Source organism: Tamandua tetradactyla, chromosome 4 (assembly GCF_023851605.1).
Source record: "Tamandua tetradactyla isolate mTamTet1 chromosome 4, mTamTet1.pri, whole genome shotgun sequence".
NCBI classification, from domain to species: domain Eukaryota; kingdom Metazoa; phylum Chordata; class Mammalia; order Pilosa; family Myrmecophagidae; genus Tamandua; species Tamandua tetradactyla.
This window is the reverse complement of record NC_135330.1, coordinates 165,935,215-165,956,954: the sequence shown is the minus strand read 5'-3', so window position 1 is coordinate 165,956,954 and position 21,740 is coordinate 165,935,215. Positions and strand designations below refer to the sequence as shown.

Here is a 21,740-nt window from a genome sequence, read left to right as displayed (position 1 = left end):
GTCAGCATCAGTAAGGGCATGGGGTTGGTTACAGGAAGGGCTGAGCTTTAGCTCCTGTCACCCACTGTGGCCAGTTGGAATTTGTTTTCAGTCATGCTAACAGACCACATGGAAACCAAGTGAGGGATCCACTACGGCAGGTGGCCAGAGCCCCATGCCATCTTATATGCTGCTGACACTTATCATTTGAGCTCCTTTGCCCAAACACAGACTGAATGATAAAACACATATCAGGTTGGGCTATCTGGTATTTTTCTCCCTCATCCTTGTAATCAAGCATGATTGAAAAGGCACTAGGTAGCAGGTGGCCCACACAGCATTACCAGCTGCACATGCTGTGCATGTGGTTCCAAAAGTAAACATCAATAACCATTTGCTGAGAATTGGTTAAAAGTCCTGATCTGTCCCATTATGCTGTGATCATATTAATTTCATTTGTGTGTACTGCAGGTTCTGCAGATATTCTGATAGACGAGCCAGGATGACCAAAATATATATATTCTGTAATATATATGTTACACACATGCATATTTTCTTTTTTCATTCCCCACAGATGCAAGAAATTGTTTTGGTTTTTCTCTTACAGAAACATTCAGTTTCATTTTAACAAAGCCAAAATGTACTGCTTCCACCTGGAACAGACTTCTTTCTTCTTACTTGCCTCCCTCTCTCCTCTTTGCTGCGGGCATTCACTGAGTTCCACCTTGTACCAAATACCTGTAGACCACAAACGGAAGACTCAGTCCCCAAACTTGCCAGCACGGAACCCAGGCAACTAAATTGACCACTACAATTCACTGGATGCATGTTTTGATGGGGTAAGAGCAAGAAGTGTCGAGCACATTGCCCAGCCTCAAGTGATAGGTGAGGACTTCCTGGATCAAGGTTGCACAAATTATTTAAAAGACAAGATGGCGATAGTGGGTGGAGGTGGACGTGTCCAGAGGGAGAAATGAGCATATGTGCAAAGGTGTGGAGGCCTGAGAGGACACGGCTCTTCCAGGTATTGCAGGTAGTTTTAGCTGAGAGTGAAGGAGGAAGCGAGGCCCGAGTTGGGATAGAGGGAAGAAGGATGGTGGAAGTGATAGGAGATGAGACAGGAGAGATTGACAGGAATCAGATAAAGGAGACATTGAATGTCACACTCAGAAGATTCAACTTGATGCTCAGGGAAGCATTGGCCCAAAAGAAATTAGAGTAGGCTAAGTGAAAAATAAAGGCTTCAGAGCTATGTGTCATCTTTGTCTTTCTTTCCTATTCCTTTTGCTTGGTTTTCCTGTATGTCAGTGTTCAGGGGAAATTACATGTGCATTAGCTGCATGCAGATGCTGGACTCACTCAGTTGATTGATTCAGAAAACTGAAAGAAGCAGTAGGTCAGGTTAAGGAGAAGGCACTTCATATTTCAATATGTGTGCATGGCAGAGGTGGATTCTGTGATCTAAACAAAAATAGGGAAGTGATTGTTTTACCACTCTGAGATGATGGTGGGCATGATTATGGCACCAGGAGTGATGAGAATTCCTTATATTTGTGCATGACTGCACTCACTTGGAGTGCTCTTATGTCCATTTATATGGCATTATTTGGGGAAGCATCCTGTGAGGTGTGCTGAACATGGATTACTAGCCCCATTCTGCAGACAAAAGAGCCAAAATCTGGGGAAGTTATGGAATCACACTGTCTCTTTGATATTGGCTGCAGTTTAGACATTTGTCAGCCCAAATGCCTCCTAAGGATCCTCTCACCTTTTGTCGCTTCATTTTAAGAACAATTACTCTGTGGGTGAATTTAGGGAAAATATTCCCTTTGAAACCTAAACAGCCTTGTTCTGTGCATGAATCTATCAGTGGTGGCATTGAGAAGCCAAATGTTCCCTGGCAGATTTCTTAGTAAATCAGGACTACATCAATTCTCCATGGGTTAGGGTCTAATATCTCAGTCCTCAGTGCATTTAATAAAGATATTGAGGCACTTTCATTTTTTTTAGCTGCATAGTCTGAGATTTCCCAATGGCAGGAGGAAACAGATAGGTTTGGCTTCCTAATTACATTAGGGAGTGTTATGCATGGCTCTGGGCTCTGATTCCGTATGTTTGCTGCCATAGCACAAATAGGAGATCGCTTCTCCTATTTTTGAAACTTTTCGAGTTTCTGTTTCCTTTTTCCCCTATATGGCAAAGACAAAAACCTTTGAGTTACTTGCTATTTAGAAAACACCTGGGAAAAATATAAACCAAATGTGAACAGTGGCTAAATCTCAGTGGTCTACTTAAGGTGATGTTTATTTTCCTCATCTATTAATTTATACTTATTTTCATTTTTCATATTGAGAATATATTTTTAATAAACAGAAAAGCATTAACACTGGATCCTACCTGCAAATGTAAATATTGTCTATACTCCAACTTATACCCCAAACAGTACATGGTTTATTTATCTCAAATTGTCAGTACCCCATAGTTCAGCCATTGGTAAAAAATAATGTAGGAGCTCTCAGAATCTCATCTCCAGTAGGGTACAATGCTCAGACAGTGAATCCTTTGGAGATGAAGCTTCTCACTATTCTAATTGAGGGTAAAAATAAGGCAGTGGAATGAATGATTCCTTAAAAAACCAAGTTTCTGAGTGATCACTTGGGGAGCTTCTGGGACCCAATTTCAGTATATTGACTTAACTCACTAACAATTTCTGACTACTGATGGTGACAAATATAGAGAACCACCCCTTCTTTATCTGTGTATGTTCAAAATATCAATGCCCTATGTCGTGATTTGGACAGATTGTTTTTAATGTTATAATCAGAATCATGTGAAAATGGAAATAATCTGTTTCTTACATCTCTCCTAAGCTTAAAAGGATGTTTATTGTGACCTCCAGAAGAATTTGAAAATGTCCATAATCACAGGCCTGTGATTAGAAAGACAAAGGTCCAGCGCAGTTTTCTAGTTAGTGAGTGGCACAACACTGCATGTCTAAGAACCTGTGTATTCCATATGGGTGATGTTCACTCTGGCCTGTGGTATTAACTGACAATGAATTTTAATATTATATTTATTTATGTATTAATATTATATTTAATTTTTATCACTCACTAATAAGAGTAAATAGTACTAAAATAATAGCTAAAGTCTACTATTATCAGGGTCTATGACAGATGGGTAAACTAGAAATACCCCAACATTAACAAATGAGCAGTTCTCCGTATTGGTAGAAAATGGAGTCCATGCCACAGAGAGATGGAGGGGTTGAAGGTAATTGTGAAGTTGTTGGAAGAGGCGATTTTGGGGGTCTTGGTGTTGCCAATAAACAGGATTGGGAAGGGGAAAAGGGTGAGGATTTGTGGAAATCATGAGTTCAGTTTTAGACATATTGAGTTTAATTATCTATGGGAACATCCAGGTAGACATGCCCAAGAAGTTATTGGATACACAGGTTTAGAACTTGGGAAAATGTCCATGTCTACCTATCTGGAAACCCTTGTCTAATCTCCCTTTTTGTATGAATCCTGAACTTGCAGTGCTGTTCCTGGCCTACAATTCCAAGTAGTAAGGTCAGACAGACATTGAAGAGACGGAAGGTGAGGTATCAAGAGAGAGCATCCAGATAAAAGTCAACATGTTTCAAATCCAAAGGGTCTGAGTATGGAGGAAAAAAACAAGTCCAGGGCAAAAGTGGTGAACTGAGCAGAAGCAGTGGGGTGACAGGTGGTAAGCAGAGCTCGAAAAGAGATTCAGGCACTAAAGCAAAGCCGCAGGTGTTTTTTATGGAGCTCTGAGTCTCAGCTTTAAATGTGGAAGGGAATGTAAAATTAGTCTTGAAAAACCTGATTCCCATTCAAATCATTCCCGAGTTCAAGAGCTATACCTTCTATAAAATAAGTATTCATAAAGTGAACAATATTACACATCAACTATAGGTCACCACACTTTTTTACATAGCTACATTTTCGTGAATATTCTTAGAATAATTCTGTATATTATGGATATGAATCATATTCTTTAGTTTGGATATAAAATGTAATTATAAGTAAAAGTATGAGTACCCTATGGACTATGATGCAACAATTAAAAACATGAAAAAATATAGCAGTACCTAAAATAATTGAGATAATATATGGGAAATGTAACAGTAGATCAAAAATATCTCAAATTAACAATAGCTGTTTAATTAGAAACACAACTATATAAATCATACTTTGGTCCCCTTCCAGGCATTGAATAATTAAAAAAATAATTTAAAACAGTTTTCAAAAGAGATATACCAAAGAATTAATAAATGTCTGACTGAGGGAAGAGATAGAGGGATAAGTCATTAATGCCAAAAACAAAAAGGAGGTGAAGAAAAATAAAAATGGAGGAGTCAATAAATTTGGGAGTAAGATGGTCATGGTGATTGACAGTGGAGCAGCAGTTTCAGGGGTGGGTGGAATTCAGATCAGATGAGGGGCTATGTGGAGACCACTGGGTAAGGAGGGGAAGGCGAGAGCAAAACAGTATGGAAGGCAAAGTCTAAGTGAAGACTTTTTCTTTGAGAGGAAAAATAACTCTCAAGTTTTACCAAAACATCAGATAAAGCTGCATAATGAGAGTTTAGACTATCTCAGATATACACTTAAAGTTTTTTTTAAGATGATACACTCTATACCTTGTAGGAAAGAGAAGCAGTAACTTGAAGTGGAATGATTGTGAGAAGAGTTTCTTCTCTTCCTAACCAACCGTGGGAAAGACACTTCCATTTGATTGGCCTCAGTTTCCTTCATTTTAAGATGTGTGGTTTGAATCAGCTGATCTTTAACAATCACTTCAGTTATAATACTTTATATTAATCTCTGAAATCTCTAATTTTATTTTTAAAGTTTTAGCTTCATTCTGTCAACAGAATGATTAGAACTAAGCATAATGGTGAAGAAAAAGAGATCAAGGATTTGGTTTCATACCCAAATGCCTGATTCCTATGCAGGCCAAACAATCAGTTCACTTGCCTAAAAGCACTTTAACACAAGCAATTCAATAACTGAAAAAGGAAAGGTAAAGTCAGAAGAGGTAGAACAATAAATTTTCCCTTTTATAGGTATCTGAAGGCAAATAAATACTATCTACCCAGGCAAAGGACCAGAAATTATCATTAAGAGAAAAATTAAAGGTGAGAACTGAAGGTGCACACTGGAGGATGCATGGTTTACCTTCCTGAGCCAAGCAAGCCAAGGTGCTTTCTGAGGTGCACCCAACTGCGGGTATGAAACTGTCAAGCAGTACAACACCAGGTGTTTGCCACTATGTGCTTAGGATAAACACAAATGAGATCTGGACAGAGAGAGAGGATCCTGCTGGGTCTTTGGCAGAGTATGATGGCATATTGGGGAGGGCCCAAAGCAAGGTAGAGGGAGAGATCAGTAAGGTGATGAGAGAGCATTTGCCAAACTGCATCTCTCAGATAGAGAGATTCCAGTCTCAGGTAATAAGTAAATAGAAGGTATTTTACAGGGTGCACTGGACATAGGAGGAATCTTCTTAAATTGTGAATAATTAAAAACAGAGATAGCTAAAGTTTTTGAAACATAGTTGGTGAATTTCAGTGATTATTGTGAGAGAGAGAATTTTCAGCAATTTCTATTAATTAGCATATCGGAAGGAAAGTTGAGACAAAAGGAGAGACACAGATCAGCAGGTCTGCATAAGCATTGCAGATGAGGAAAACAAAGAGGAGACATACCAAAGTCACATGTAGTTTAATGTTTTCTCAATTCCTTGTTGAAAAGAGATTAGAGTTGATAAAAAAAGGTCCTAGTCCATAATATTCGATTTGATACACACATATTCACGTTTGACTTAACTATATGGGAACTGTATGGTAAAATACATATTTTCACTCTATAATGAATGAGTATAAATCAGTCTTTTATTGACATAAAAATTTGGAGTTGAACTGCTCTCCAAATATTATAATATCATGCATCCATACTAGGTGGAACTTGCAATGGGCATTCATCCTTTTCTCTACTTTTTTATTCCTAGCATGCATTCACCTTCCCCAAATCACTCCAATTTCCTTTTCGAGATCACACATACATGATGGAGGAGAATAATTCCCCACAAATAAATCAAGGTACTCTTGAAAAGATGAGGGTGCCAGACAAACAAAAACAAAACACTATGTGTCCAATATAGCACATTTTGGTTGCCTAACATCCACCACAATTTAATTTTCACCTTGACAATTCAAAAAATGTCTAGAAAATGACCAGCATAATTTAACTCTCCTTGACACAATAAAAAATGGTCGAATATCTTCTCTCAAAAGGATGATAACCCAGAGTCTTTCCAGTTACTAAATCTATCTCCAAACCTAGATTATCTGAGTGTCCACTCCACCTCTCCTTCCATGTTTCTCCCTCATCAATAGTCTCCCAGTATGTGCTAAAGGGAAGATATGTCACTATATATGTTACTGGGGGATAGAGAGAAAGGGAAATTAGTTCAAATGTTTAATAAATGTATAGACTAGCAAAGAAGAAACAATGAGTAATGGCAGCAATTATTATTTCTCTAACTTGTCACTTGGGCTGCAAGTTTTATGACTTTCTTCTTTCACTCCTACTTCATTGGCTGGGGTGCTTTACCATGCATTCATTTCTGAGGCATCTGACCTCAGTGGATCTACCTTGTGTGCAGCACACTTATTGTCCCTTGATAGTCTAGTACTCTCGCCTAAACACTAACACTTCTTTTGCTTGTCTATCCAGTGGCAGGTGGAGCCTGAAATAACCAAATTGCAAAGAAATTTCTATCCCTTTGGAACCATGCTGTATCATGTAACGGAAGTATAACTCCCTTGAGTACTAAAACTCTTCAACCAGCAGATCCTAGGATTAGGGAACAAAACCTTTATGAGTAGTTCATTGGATATAACCTGAAAGGTGTCACTTTCATTGTGTAAGTGTACTCTGTGAACTGTGAACTGTGTACTCTGTGAACTGTGGTCATCACAAAGAAAGTCAAGATGCTAAGTACTCAGAGTGAGAAGACCAGGAAAAGAAGCTTCCGCTACTGAATGGTGTCAACACATAGCTCATTCCCTCTTGGTATATGATATGTTAAAATTCACCAAAATCATAGTTAGAATACTACAACAATAAAACTGGGAAAATTTTCAAGATGTCAGGATTTATGAATGATTTATCTTTCCTCTAAATGGTCAAAAGGGTAGAGGTAAAAACACCTTTGCCTTTCTTTTTGGTAAGAACAGCTTAGGTCTCAACAGTAATGTAAGTTTCATTAATTCCCTTTATTGATCCATAATACCCCTTGACCTCTCTGAGTTTGATTCTGTAATATTAGAGGACAACAACCTTTCATTAAAAATACCTCTTTTATTTACCTCTCTATTTAGTAAACATTGATAAAGTTGTGCCTCTGCAACTGTGGCCAACAGTTTGAAGAGTGGCTCCTCAAAAATCCACATCCTAATCCCCCGATCCCATGAAAATGTTACCTCATATGGCAAAAGGGACTTTGCATAGGATTAAGGATTTTGAGGTGGGAAATTATCCTGGATTTTCTGGATCGTTCCAATGTAATCATATTGGTCACTAGAAGGAAAGGAGAATCTGAGACTAGATATGATGATGGAAGTAGATGTAGAGGAGGAGGCAGAAGGATAGAGAGAGAGACAGACAGACAGACAGACTGAAACTTCAAGATGCTATGTTGCTGACTTCGAAGATTAAGGTAGGGGCCATGAGCCAAGAAACACAGGTGACCTCTAGAAGCTTGAAAAGACAAGGAAGATGATTATTCCTCAGAGCCTCCAGAAGGAATGTAGCTCTAGCAAAATCTTGATTATTTTTGGATTTCAGACCTCCAGAAATGTAAGATAACAAGATTGTTTTAAGACATGAAGTTAGTAGCAAAATTTGTTATAGCCAGTGATAGGAAACTAATACAACATCATGACTACAATAATTTTATCTGTCAACTCAGACCACTCGGTTATTCTCCAGACACGTATACCCACCTTACTCCTTAAAAACCATCACTTACCTGACTCAAATACATCTCAAACTCAAAAACATATCTTCTTTCCAAAATTTGGTCTTTCTCCAGTGTCCTGCTTATCTGTGAATGGCACTATCATCTAATCAAATGTACAAGCTAGAAACCTGGAAGCCATCTAAAACGACTTTCTCTAACTACCCATAATAAAGTCACTACCAAGTCCTTCAGTTCTCTCTGTTTCTATTTCATCTTTCCATCTCCACTATCAACACCCTCATCCAAACTACCATTACCTTTCAAATGCACTATTCTTAACTGTTTTTTCTCTCATTCACACTTATACATTCTTTGACTTTCATCCAAATTTGTCTTTTGTGGAAATATGATCCAACTATTCCATGCTCAGGACAATTCAATGGTTTTCTATTAGTTTTAAACTGGAGACAAAAATCCTTAACATGAACAAAAGGCTATGAATCATTTTGTCCCTTTCTACCTCTCCAATCTCATCTTTAGTCACTGCCTCCCTTGCCTAGTCTTCTCCAGCCACTCCGGACTTCTTTTACTGCTCCTTTGACATGTTGTGTTTCCTCCTCCTTTAGAGAAAGCAGGGTAAGGCTTGCTCTAACCTTCCGTGCTAGCAGGAACTGGACTCAGACAGCAGTGTTAGAAGTTGGAGCCGGGCAGAAAAGTGAGCGAAAGGCCCAGAGATTTAGGGCTTCGTTCAAGGGAAACAGAACAGCCTCATCTTAGATGAAACCAGGCAAGGAAACAAGAAATCTAAGTCCCAGGAGGCAGGGAGAAGACACTTGACTGAAGGTTCAGTTCTAGAACACAGTCCAGAAGAGAATGCTGATTGGGGCTATGGAACGGGAATGCCCCTCATTCAGCCCAGCAAGTGACGGGGAAATGAATTATCTGGGGTCTGGCAGTGAGAAGACTCAGGGACTGCTAAAGGGCTTTTCAGAGTACATTAACATGTAAAATACCATAAACAGAACCTTTGAGTGATGCAAAGGAGTAACCAGAAGGGCACAGAAAACAGGAGGAAGTATGGTAGGCAAGCCAAAAGAGAAAACTGATTAACAGTGTTAAACAGGGGAGAGGAACGCAGGGGATTGAACACCAAAGAAGTTGAGTATGGACAGTGAGCAGAACAAATACAGTGGGATAGCAGGTGGATAAACACATGGCTGCTGAGAAGTGAAGACAGGGAGTACAGCCAATATCAATGAAGCTACAGTGAAGGGAAGAAAATAGAACAGTAGGTCAAAGAGACTAAAATGTCAAAAGAAGTCACTGTTATTTGTTTTAAGATGGGAGAAACTGAAACATGCTGGAATGTCTGCTCTTCCTTGTAGAAGTGATTAGGCCTTTCATCAAAACAATACATGTACAAAGCTTTAAAAAGTCAAATTGCTCAAGATTTAATAAGAATAAATAGAATTCATTGTCTCAAGTCTCTACCTCTAAGACCTACTTCCCAGAGACACATTTAACATTTTAACCCACTTATTTTGATATTTACCATTGTATCTCTAGGTAATATTCATTTTGGACATATACCTATTGACTCCTTAGTATGAAAGATGAAGACGAAGCACTCTTGGAGAAATCCTATAAAAGCAAGCACATATTTCTTCCCCTCTATTCTTCCCAAATGGTTAATAACAATTTTAATTTAAATAAATATACAATGTTTACTATATAATTATTATTTACATTGTGCAAAAATACGGAATTGTTTTTCTTTTATAGTTTTTTTTCCATTAAGTTTCCCTGTGCTGATCATTAATTCTTCTCCAAACTCTCTAGCAGAAATATATACTACTCTCCATGTAGTCAAATACAAAAATAAATCAGTCCCATTTTTGCAGTTATTGTTGAAGTCTTTTACACCACCATTCTCCATCCTCCTGCTCCAGCTTATCCCGGGCGCTCCCTCCTCACGCTGAAGGGCAGTCATCCTAGTGTTGGCTTGCTAGCATCCTGTAGAGTCATTCCAATCGCCCCTTTCTGGGTTGGATCCCTGATTTCCTAAAATCTGTGCATCTTTCTTTCTTAGTTTACCTTGTCTTGTTGGTAGTTATCTTAGGTTCCCAGTGGTGATCACAAACACCACAAAGTGGGCTTAAACAATGGCACTTTATTGGCTCATAGTTTTGAGGCATCAGCAAGGAGGTGCTTTCGCCCAAAACTGCAGGATTCTGAGCCTTGCTGCTGGCAATCCTTGTGCCATTGGCTTTTCTGTCACATGGTGATGCCTATGGTGACATCTTCTCCTTTCTCATCCAGGTTCCATTAACTGCCAGCTTCTGCTTATACACAAGTTTTATCTTCATAAAGCCTTGAGTAATAGGATAAAGACCCAACTTCACTCAGTAAGGTTAATAAAAATAATATCTTCAAAAGGTGCTGTTGAGCATGGGTTTGCACCCATAGAAATGGATTAAGATTAAGAGCATGTTTTTTTCTGGGGTACATAATTCAACCTGCCACAGTAATGCACCTTCTTCAGTTGCTTTCTAAGAACACATACGTAGGAGGTACATTTTAAGATCTGGGTGTGTAAATATTTTATGATTATATTTAATGGATGGTTTGTCTTAGGGAATGTAAACATCTTTGGAGGAGGCTGAACCTTCCTAGTTGCTTCCATCCTTCCACCAGAGCAAGCTGTGAGCTATCACAGAGCCCCTCTTGCTCTCATACTTAGCCTTTAACTAAGTGTTTACTGCCCTCAGTTTCTCATTATCCCTCTGCAGGGTGTCAATGCAAATTAGAAATAATCAGCCAAATCTGCCCTGCTTGTAGGCATTGTTCCCTTCTTGGCTTTAAGTGCCAGAATTAGCCTGAACCATCATACCAGAAAAGGGTTTTCTCTTCTACTAGGATATTTTTTCAGGTCACCACCACTGAAATCTTAAGCAATTGAGCCACCATCTTATGTCAGGGACACTCCATTGTCCATCTTCCACTCAGGATCGAGTCCTCCTCACCTGCTAGGTGGTGAATGAGCCAGTCTTTAAACTCCATCACAGCACCTGGCTTCTTGGATTACTCTTAGTACCACTTCCTCAGTTCAGATCCCCTGAGAAGCAGGTCTCAATACAGGATTATATGTGCAAGAGGTTTATTGGGGAAATATCTATGAAGGATACAAGGGAAGGAATCAGTGGTAGGCAGGAAGAGCCTTCAGACTACAATAATTGGGTAGAAACAGGCTGAGATAACGAATTATTTTTCTAACTTTTTATCATAGTAACATATACAAAACTCAAAATTTCCCTTAACCATTTCAAGTAAAAAATTCAGTGGTCCAGAGCAAATGGAGAAAATTTTGCCTTAGGACTGCCCATGCCTTTAACTAACTTTGATGAGACTTCGTATTGATTTTAATCTCGTACTAATCTTGTATTTGAAATGTTACTGGAATGGTTTAAGGTTCCCTGATATTGTTATGGAATGAATGTATTTTGTATACAGGGAAAGTATGTCATTTTCAGGGTCCAGAGAGTGGAATATCCTGGTTTGAAAGGATGTATGGCCCTAGAAAAACCATGTTTTAATCAAAATCCCATTTTGTAAAGGCAGAATAATCCCTATTCGATACTGTATGTTTGACTCTATAATTAGATCATCTCCCTGGAGATTAACTCAATCAAGGGTGGTTGTTAAACCAGATTAGGGGAGATGTGACATTTCTATAGACTTGTTTTAATCAGGACATTTTATCAGCCTTAGAACTGCAAACTAGTAACTTATTAAATTCCCCTTTTAAAAGCCATTCTGTTTCTGGTATATTGCATTCTGGCAGCTAGAAATCTAGAATACTATCTTTGAATGGTAGTTATTTTAGGAAAACTGGAATGCATTACAGCCTATCCATCCATTGTTGTTATTTTTATAGACACATACACATAAACACACACACACACACATCTCTTTCCTCTACCACTTTTCTCCTATATTCACCCATCTTCCACAGCTCTGTTCCTCCATTTTTTGGGCCAAGAATCCCAAAGCATGTTGAGGATACCAAGAAATTCACCATACGTCAAGGATTTCATGAAATTCCTGCATTCATTAACTTAATATTTTGATACCACACTGTGTGCAGGCTCAGTTCTGCGAAATTGGAAAACACAGAAGAAAAGAATTCTTTGTCCTTATAGAGTCTCAGAAGAGATGGAAGCATTCTAGTCACATACTGACCTTCTCAATCATTTGGCAGCAGCACGCTATAGGATTCTTAACTGATGACAATGAGGTAACTGATAAGCGCAAGAGGTGGCCTTTAACAGTGCAATAAATTAATTCTTCTCTCTAACAGTTCTTCTCTAGGGCCAACTCACAACAAATTCTCATTTAAGCACATCGTCCTCATATATGTGAGCTTCCCTGAGACCTACAGTGTTCATGAGTTCCAGAAGGCAAGTCCAATGGAAATTTGCTATCTCTTCTAGGATTATTTGCAGATCTAAGAATCTATCTTCCTAGAGTAGGGCAAGACATGTCACAAATAACTTGGATTTATGGGTGCTCTACTGCAGCAGAAATCGTTTCACCTTTTGAGGTGACCTTTATAGAAGCATAAAATCAATCAGTTTCATTTGACATCCAAATCAGAGCTCTGCACTAAATAGAGTGCTAACACTTTTACCTGGAGAACAAAGCAGAGAAATTAGGAATGCGCCCAGGGCTAAGTGGAAGAGGGCACTGGAACAAGAGCTGGACCATTTAGAGTTCACACAGTTGACTCAGTGTCAGGCAGTGCCCTGAGCTATCTGTACCTTGGTCACTCAGTTTCTCAGTATCCAATGTCCATGATTCTGGTGGATGACACAAAAACGAGCTCTTGGCCTTCATTCTGGAACAGACCAACGAAAACACAGTGGCAGGCTGAAAATGAACTACATGCAGGTTGATTTACCTTTCTATACTGTTTGGTTTGGTGTCCACGGGAATCCATGCGGACTTGGAATAAAGGAAGACAATTCTAGGTGTGTTCTCTATAAGCAGACAGAATATATTTGGCCTAGAAAGTTTCAAACTCTAAATGATTCAGATGATGAATACATTAAGAAGGGAGTAAAAAGTATGCAAATGTGTGTGTGGGTATGTTTGCTTATGTGTAGTGTGTTGTATATACATATGAACATATTTAAATAGTTTCAAAGAAAATGTTTATGGCTCTAATGACTGTACAAAACTGTCTTCAAAAGTATTTGATAGGCAGAGAAGCCCATATAATGTGGTAGTTATTAGTAAGGCCTTTGATTTCAAATTTAAATTGTATAATTTACAAGCTGTGTGTCTTTGGTCAAAATGCTTAACCTCTCTGGGCCTTAGTTCCTCAACTCTAGTAATAGTAGCACTTACCTTATTCATGGCTATTACTATATAATCCAATAATAGTGCCTGTTTCAGTGACTGCTATGTATTAACTATTATTACAATTATGTGGCATGGTTGTACTCTTTGGACAAAATCCTAGCGTTGGAGTAGAGACGATATTGTATGAGGCTGGAGATTTGGCAAACCTACATTTGAATTCCAGCACTTTCATAGTGCAACCTGGAGCAAGTTTCTCAGTCTGAGGCTAATTATGCCCCATAATTATTGTTGGGAATTTTAAATGAGATAGCATGTGTAAAGCAACTAGCATAATGAGTGTTTCATTGTTGGTGCTCTATAAATGGGAGTGATAATTGTTAGTTTCATTCACACATGCAGGCTTTGAATATCAGCACAAACCTACATGTAACTTTTAACTATCTCCTGGCATGCTGAATTTAGGATGAACTCAGGCAAGTGAGGAAATTGACATTCTAGACAGAAAACTACATCAAATGAAAGAGGTCAGGATACCCTATAATGTGCAGTGTCAGAGTGACCAGAGGGTTTCAGCTTCAGAGTTCTAACACATTAAGGCAGTTGTTAGGATGTGGTTGCAATGTAAGTAAAGAATCACCAGATGCTTTTTTATTAGCAATTGGATTTCGTTTCTGAGATGTGCTAAACTGAAGCCATCTCAATGGGATTAAAGCCGTGAAATCAAATACACCATTTTAAGTTACATGTTGGACAGCCACATCAAACAATGTGGAAGCACTGCAGGGGCATAACCTCCCAGAAAACCACCCTATCAGCAGCCATGTATAATTGGGGAGCTCCTATTATTCAAAAAAGTTTGGGAAGAGTCACCCTAGTCACGAAATGGAAGAGCAGACTACCAAACTAGGGTAGTCTGTCAGTCCTGTTAATAGACTCTCTGACTTGACCTTCTCACACATACAACCATAAATCCCAGGGAAGACAGAGATCTTTAAATGTAACAGATATTTACATGGTCATTTTTAATTGATGATGTCATTTAGGGACACAAACAAGCTTTCAAAATACAGTAGAGCATTTGGCTTCACCAGCTTGCATATCCTCAGAAAAGTATGAGAGCAGAGAAATCTAGTTTTTGTGAAATTTCCAACCCAATTTACCCCTGGCTGAGAAAAATGAAACCATCATTTCCAAGCCCTCCCTGTTCACCAATGTATCCCAGTGCCTAGAAAAGTGTCTGACATACCATTGTGTTATACATTTTCTATCAACTATTGGGGGATCTGAAAGAAAGGAAATGAAACTACCTGAAATAATTACCCCTTCTATTTCATTTGACAAAGTGTGTTCAATAAGAACAGTGAGAACAAGCTAGCCAAATAAGCATACCCAAGATTATGGCACATTCAGCAATGTATCAGGTCAACCTGGATACATTTTATGATAAGTCACTGGTCCCTGAAATGACCAGTTCTGGTGACGCTGCATAGGGCACAGCCCTGAGTGAAAACAATCCAGAAATGAGAAGTCATGTGGGGGAGTAGATGAACTTTACCCCCAAAGGACACAGCTCCAAGTGTCAGTCCTAGTACTTACTGGCTATAGTGATTTGGGACAGATCAAATGAGACGCTACATGAGAAAGCACTTTGTACACCGCTCAAGGGCCACAAGAATGTCATTAATTTATTGTTTCTGTAAAACATGACCTGGCAGTCCTTGAGAGAATACTGCACCATATTCTGTCCCAAATAAATGCTGCTAGAAAAGTGGGGTTGTCTTTACATAATATCTGTAGTCCCCTCATTATGCTTATTCAATTCAACAAATATTTACAGGGTGCCTACTGTGTGCCAGGCTCTGCTTCAGCACTGGGTTTATATCAGAAGATAAAACATAAATATCCATGACCTCATGGAGCTGCTTTCTGGCAGGGGGAACAGGACAATAGACAGTAAAAAAATTATATAGAATATACATACAAAGAGAGAGAGAGAGGGAGAGATAGAGAGAAAATTTGAAGGTAGTAAGTTCTATGGAAAAGAAGTAGGAAATAGGGATAAGGAAGGGGAATGCAATATTTATCTAATATGTCTTGTCTCTTTTGTTTACATAATACTGTTCTTTCTTCATTGTTCATTTGTTCACAACTCAGGGGAGCCACGAGGGAAATAAAAGTTAATTTGGGGATTAATTGAGTTGGATGTATTTTGAAGCTGTCCTTTTTTAAAACTTCTAACCATTTAAATTTTTTTTCAAAGCATAAACCTAAAAATTTGCAGAGCTTCTCTTTTCTTTCCTGCCATAACGTGTTAATGCGGCAAGAAATAAGTCAACTTCAAATATTTAGGTAAAGGGACAAATCACATAGACCTTTCTAAGGCATGGTGGAATACACTTCATTCCTCAGCCCTCATTTTCTATTTTCAGAATGGTCTCTACTTGGGTGGTGCAACAGTGGCTCAGTGGCAGAATTCTTACCTGCCATGCTAGACCTGGATTTGATTCCTGGAGACTGCCCATATATGAAAAATAAATAAATAAATAAAAAAGGTCTCTAGTTTCAGGAGCCTGAATAACATTGGAAGGATAAGAAAAACATTACTTTTAAAACCATTTCCAAGATACTTAGCTCTTCAGTATGTGTGCTGGTTGAAATGATGTATGTACCCTAGAACAGCCATGTTTTAATCCTAATCCCATTTTGTAAAGGCAGCCATTTCTTCTAATCCCTATTCAGCATTGCATGTTTGAAACTGTAATTAGATCATCTTCCTGGAAATGTGATGTAACTGAGAGTGGTTGTTAAACTGGATTAGGTGATGACATGTCTCCACCCATTCGCATGGGTCTTGATTAGTTTCTGAAGTCTTGTAAAAGAGGAAACATTTTGGAGAATGAGAGATTCAGAGAGAGCAGAGCAGAACGACAAAACCATGAGAAACGGAGTCCACCAGCCAGCAACCTTTGGAGATGAAGAAAGAAAATGCCTCCTGGGGAACTTAATGAAACAGAAAGCCAGGAGAAGAAGCTAGGAGATGATGCTATGTTCACCATGTGCCCTTCCAGATGAGAGAGAAACTCTGACTGTGTTTACCATATGGCCTTCCACTTGAGAAAGAAACCCTGAATTTCATTGGCCTTCTTGAACCAAAATATCTTTCCCTGGATGCCTTAGATTGGACATTTCTATATACTTGTTTTAATTGGGACATTTTCTCAGCCTTGGAACTGTAAACTAGCAACTTATTAAACTTCCCTTTTTAAAAGCCATTCCATTTCTGGTATATTGTGTTCCAGCAGCTAGCAAAGTAGCACAGTATGAATACTCATCTTTATAACTAAGTATAAAAAGTTTAGTTCTAACTTACCTCAAAATTGTCACAGAGGCTGCTTTATAAAAAAAATAATAATACATAGTCACATTTGATGTTAATTTCACTTTTTGGAAAACAATGAACCATCTACTTTTATAACTAAAGAGAATTCGTTCTATATAGGCTTTTTTGGTTTGTTTTGGTTTTTTTCCCTTTTACCTTTTAGGTTGTCCTATAAGAACGTCTGTTTTCTGGTTCCCATTTCTCAGATCTCCCCTTTTTTTATGAAGCATTAATTGATCTTCTCATATTTGGGCCTAATGGAAACATTGTGAAGCATGTAGGTGAAGTTTACAATCAAGAGGCAATTCTGACCGCAGTTCAATTCACCTATCTCTTTAAAATGAAGTTACACTCTTACACACATTCTGTTTGATTTATTTTGTTATTGATTATTGGTCTCAATTCCTGGAAATCCTGAGTTGGAAACATAAGGTGTAAAGAAGGAGCCTGCCTGGCCTGGCACCCATAACATTTGAGCAGTTTGATTCCCTTCCTGGGTTTGTGTGTCCTGCCACCCCTGAGGAGTCTATACCTGGACCAGTTCCTACCCTGTCCCACCCCAGCAGACATGTGCTGCCTGCCTCAGGTTCTGTGATGACAAGGCAAAAGTTTGGTTCCTTGAGCCACATTGCTTGTTTTATAGTTTACAAATTTAAATGCATGGTATCTGTCCTCTTGTCCCAGCCCGAAGAAGAGAAAGAAGGGGGGGGTGGGTAGAGCCAGATTATGAAAAGTATTATTTTTCAAGCCACAGATGAGCACTTTTCCCATGCTGTACAATAATCTTTCTGCTTATTTCTTTGTTTTCTCCCAAAGCTTTAAGCACCTAGTGCATTTTTTATGTGTCTTCAAATCCGATAACTCTGCAATTGAAGGTGGGCAACATCTGTGGTATCTCACTGACAGGCTCTTCCTCTTTCCCCTAAACATCCAAATCTGGCACCAAGGAAGCCCAAACTTCCAAAGACCTTTGATCCATGCCCTCTCTTCATTCCAAATGGCCTGTGAGTCTGCTCTTACCCCCACTCAATCTAATGTCTTCTCTGGTTGCCAGATCTCAAGTAGATATTAAGAATAAACCTGTTCTATGTTACATTTTAAAAAGCAATTTTTACACTTTTGTAAGTAGTAAGCAAAGATGAGCATATTAACTATAATCAGTCTGTCCTGGTGAGGAGAGTCTGAGATGCCAACGTACTTTTCCTTCCCTATAGCCAATCCTGACTTCCTCTTGAAGACAGTGAAAGAACAGTTAGCAGCATAAGACATCCATCTTATCCAGGGTTTTAGAACCTGCCCTTTATATTTTCAGAATTTCCCTTAGCCACAAGGAGCAGAAACTGCAGCCATAGAACAAAGAAACTTGTATATATGTAGGTAAATATCCAAAGTAATAGGTGTTAAATGGAAAATGCACTCATCTCTCCATAGGACTGCTCTCCTCGCAGGTATTCATTTATATGAATCAGTACTTACATAACTAATGTTCCCACTTATACTAGGTTGGAGCTGCATAAGCAGTCTGTTTCCTGTTCTCCCATCACACTTTTCATTCTTAGGGCTACTTTGATGTAGATTCCAGCTGGATATACTCCTCAGATCCTGGGTTAAAATATTGGGGTTTTATCTCTAAAGAAAAGTATTTAAAAATGGATCCCCAAAACATGCTTGTGTTTCTGTCAGCACCAGGTAATTTGCACAGCTTGGGTTAACTGATGACATGGCAAGCATTCATTTGTTGTATCAGGGCATATTTATATTCTAAGAGCGCAATGATAGGTAGGATTCATGATAATTTGGAGTATTTTATTCTATTACAAATGCATTTTTAGACATTTCAAAGTTGACACTTAAGTTTACTTGTCCATTCATAAAAATATTAAAGTTCTAATGTTGATTACAATAAAAATTCATAGTTGTTTGTACATGTTTTCACTTAAAGCTCTTTGAACCAAGGATGTTACTATAGCAAGGGGTGAGTGGAAATTCATTAATAACAGTTAGACATTCCACATGCTCCTGGCATTTTAGGTCTTGAAATCCAGTACTGTCATTAGATCTCCCAAGACTATCCTTACTTTCTATGGTGATGTACAATTTAGCTGTGAAAGGAGCTGAGATGATGATTACCAAATACCTAAAGCCTGTAGTAATGGGTGGTGAAAAGAAGATGCTTGGTTCTTAGTGGCCAAAAAGGCAAATATGAAGTCCAATATTATTAATTTTTCCCTCAATGTTGAATGTATATTGGGTACCAATCTGTGTTGGCATCAGTGAAAGACACTGTCCAAACCAGTGCTTCTCAAACTTCTCAAACCAGTGCGTATGAATCACCAAGGGGCTGCATTAATAAGCAGATGGAGGGCTTCAGTGGGGCTCGAGATCCCATATTTCTAACAAGCTCCCAAGTGATGCTGATGCTGTTGCCCAAAGATCACAATCTGAGTGGAAAGGATCAACAAATACTGTCTAACAAACCAAGGAAAAAATCCTATCTCTAATCTCAGAAAGAATGTTACATGACATTATCTATTTCAACTGAAAAAAATAAGAGAAATGCCACTTTTCAGTTCTGCCTAAACCATGAAAGCAGGAAAAAAATAGGTTTTAAGAAGTAAAATAATGGTAAGTGAAATGAAATGAAGCCCTCGGTAGAAACTATAAAGCAGACTGATCTCTGTCTTCATTTAGGCTAACAGGCACAAGTGTGGAAAGCTGAGATTCCTGATTTTCATTCCAAGGAGTTTATCCTCAAAAGTGAAAAGCCAGTGCCAATAAATATGGTTCACTTGGCTCTAAAAAAAAACAGAGAGGTGGCCACTCAGGCAACAGAGAGAATGTGATTACTGAAAGCAGATGGACATTGACCAGCCAGGTCACACAGGTTACTAACACCCATCTGATGCATCTACTAAAAAAAGGTAGGAAAGCATTTCCAACCTCAGAGAGTAAATGGAGGCTGAGAACAGATTTAAATGGTATATTATTACCTCATAAATTACATTTCATAAATACAATTGTCCAAATGCTGTTGAGTCACCCACCTAAAAAGCCAAGAGAGTTAAATGCAGGGATTTAAAGAATAATTCATGGTTTCAATATTTTTAAGTTTGAAAAAATGACCTTAGAGACAGGGTCAATCAAGATGGCAGCAAAAGATACTCCAGGATGCCATTCCCCTACAGACTCTTGGAACAAGTAAGCAAAAACTAGCAGACATCTTCCTCAAAATAAGTATTGGAGAGGGTGTGTAGAAACAGGAACATTAGTTCATTTTGGGGGAGAATGTAAAAGGGTGCAATTGCTCTGGAAGACAGTTTGTTTTTTTCTCAAAAGGTTGAATACAGAATTACCACCTGATCCAACAATCCCACTCTTTGATATTTACCAAAAACAATTGAAAGTGGGAACTCAAACAAACATATAAACACTGATGGTCATAGTGATATTATTCACAATTGACAAAAGATGAAAGCAACACGAGAATCCATCAACAGAGGAACAGAAAAACAAAATGTGGTATATACAAACAATGGAATATTATTCAGCCATAAAAAGGATGAAATTCTGATACATGCAAAAGTATACATGAACCTTAAAGACATCATATTGAGTGAAATAAGCCAGACACATCAGGACAAATATTATATGATCTCACTAAAATGAAATAATTAGAATAAGCAAATTCATAGAGTAAAAAACTAGAAACCAGGGGCTGGAGTAAAGGTATTAATGCTTAACTGTTACAGAGTTTCTGTTTGGGGTGATGGAAAAGTTTTAGTAACGACTGGTGGTGATGACAGCACAGCATTATGAATGTAATTAACACCACTTTATATATTTGAATGTGGTTAAAAGGGAAATTTTAGGTTGTATATGTTACTATAATAAAAATTAAGAAAACATAGGATTGTTCAACATAAATGGTGTAATTTTAATGTAAACTATAGGCTATAGTTAATATAATTATAATACTGTTTTATCAATTGTAACAAAGTACCAAACTAATGCAATATGTTAATAACAGGGAAAACTGGGTGTGGGAGGAGGTATATGGAACTTTGTATTTCCTACATTACTTCTCTGTAAACCTATAACTTCTCTAAGAAGAAAAGATCCTTTATAGTTGGTCACCATATTTTTTAAGCAAATTTATGGCTTTACCTGTTTAATTTTGTGCATGCACATGTGTGTGTGTTTAGGAGCCTCACAATCCAGCTAAGTTAGTGCTACTTCATTTTCCACACCGAGTTTCCAAAGGGTTAAATACAGACAATGCAGCTAAACAGAAACGAAGAAATTAAACCATGTCTGTTCTTTCTTTCTAGTGAGCAGAAGGCACCCTATTTTGATGGCCCTACTTTCACTCTCTCCTTGAAGCAATGATTTCTTTCAATGAAAGCTCTCTGTAATTTATTAGGGGCCTTTTCCCACCTTTTACAACAGGCATGGAAGCAGCCAGCTCAGCAAGGTGAGCTAAATGTGATTGGGAATTTCTTACACAGCTTAAATCACACAACTTGGCTTGAGAGACAGCAATTTTATTCCAGATGGCCCTTTCACCCCAGAGTTAATGTTCTAACAGAGATCTTTTTCCTAACAGCAACCATGTCGTTTAAACATAAGAAAATAAGTTCCTTCCCAGAAGTATTATGGCTTTTGGGTTTAGACATTTAGACAAGAGTGAGAATGATCAAAGCAGGACGTGATTTTGGACAGAATGATTCTTATTTAAAACCTGGATTCAAAAATATATATTAACCATGTATAATAGAGAACAATCTGGAATGAGAGAATGGAAAGTGTGTTTCCAACTCAAATATGAAAAGCTAAGAAATATTCTGAAGTCCGTGCATGTAAATAGTTCCCTGGTTCCCTGAAGCCAAATACGAGGAAACAAAGAGCTCTAAAAATGAGAACTTTTAAAAAAGGATGCCTCCTGGGAGTCTGCGCTTATCTCAAAATTGGACTTGTGGAAGACAGAGGGGCTAGAATAATCAGGGCCTGACTATAGGAGCAAAGTCAGATA

At 38.2% G+C, this 21,740-nt stretch overlaps 1 long non-coding RNA gene across 1 annotated transcript; it reads right to left on the bottom strand.

The window, feature by feature from the left end:
• Positions 1 to 331: 331 nt before the first annotated feature.
• LOC143679502 (uncharacterized) lies at positions 332 to 16,966 on the bottom strand. Its single transcript, XR_013173804.1, has 3 exons — positions 16,868 to 16,966; positions 10,995 to 11,143; positions 332 to 717 (listed from the first exon to the last, which is right to left on the bottom strand). It is a non-coding gene; the product is annotated as an uncharacterized LOC143679502 (long non-coding RNA).
• Positions 16,967 to 21,740: the final 4,774 nt, after the last annotated feature.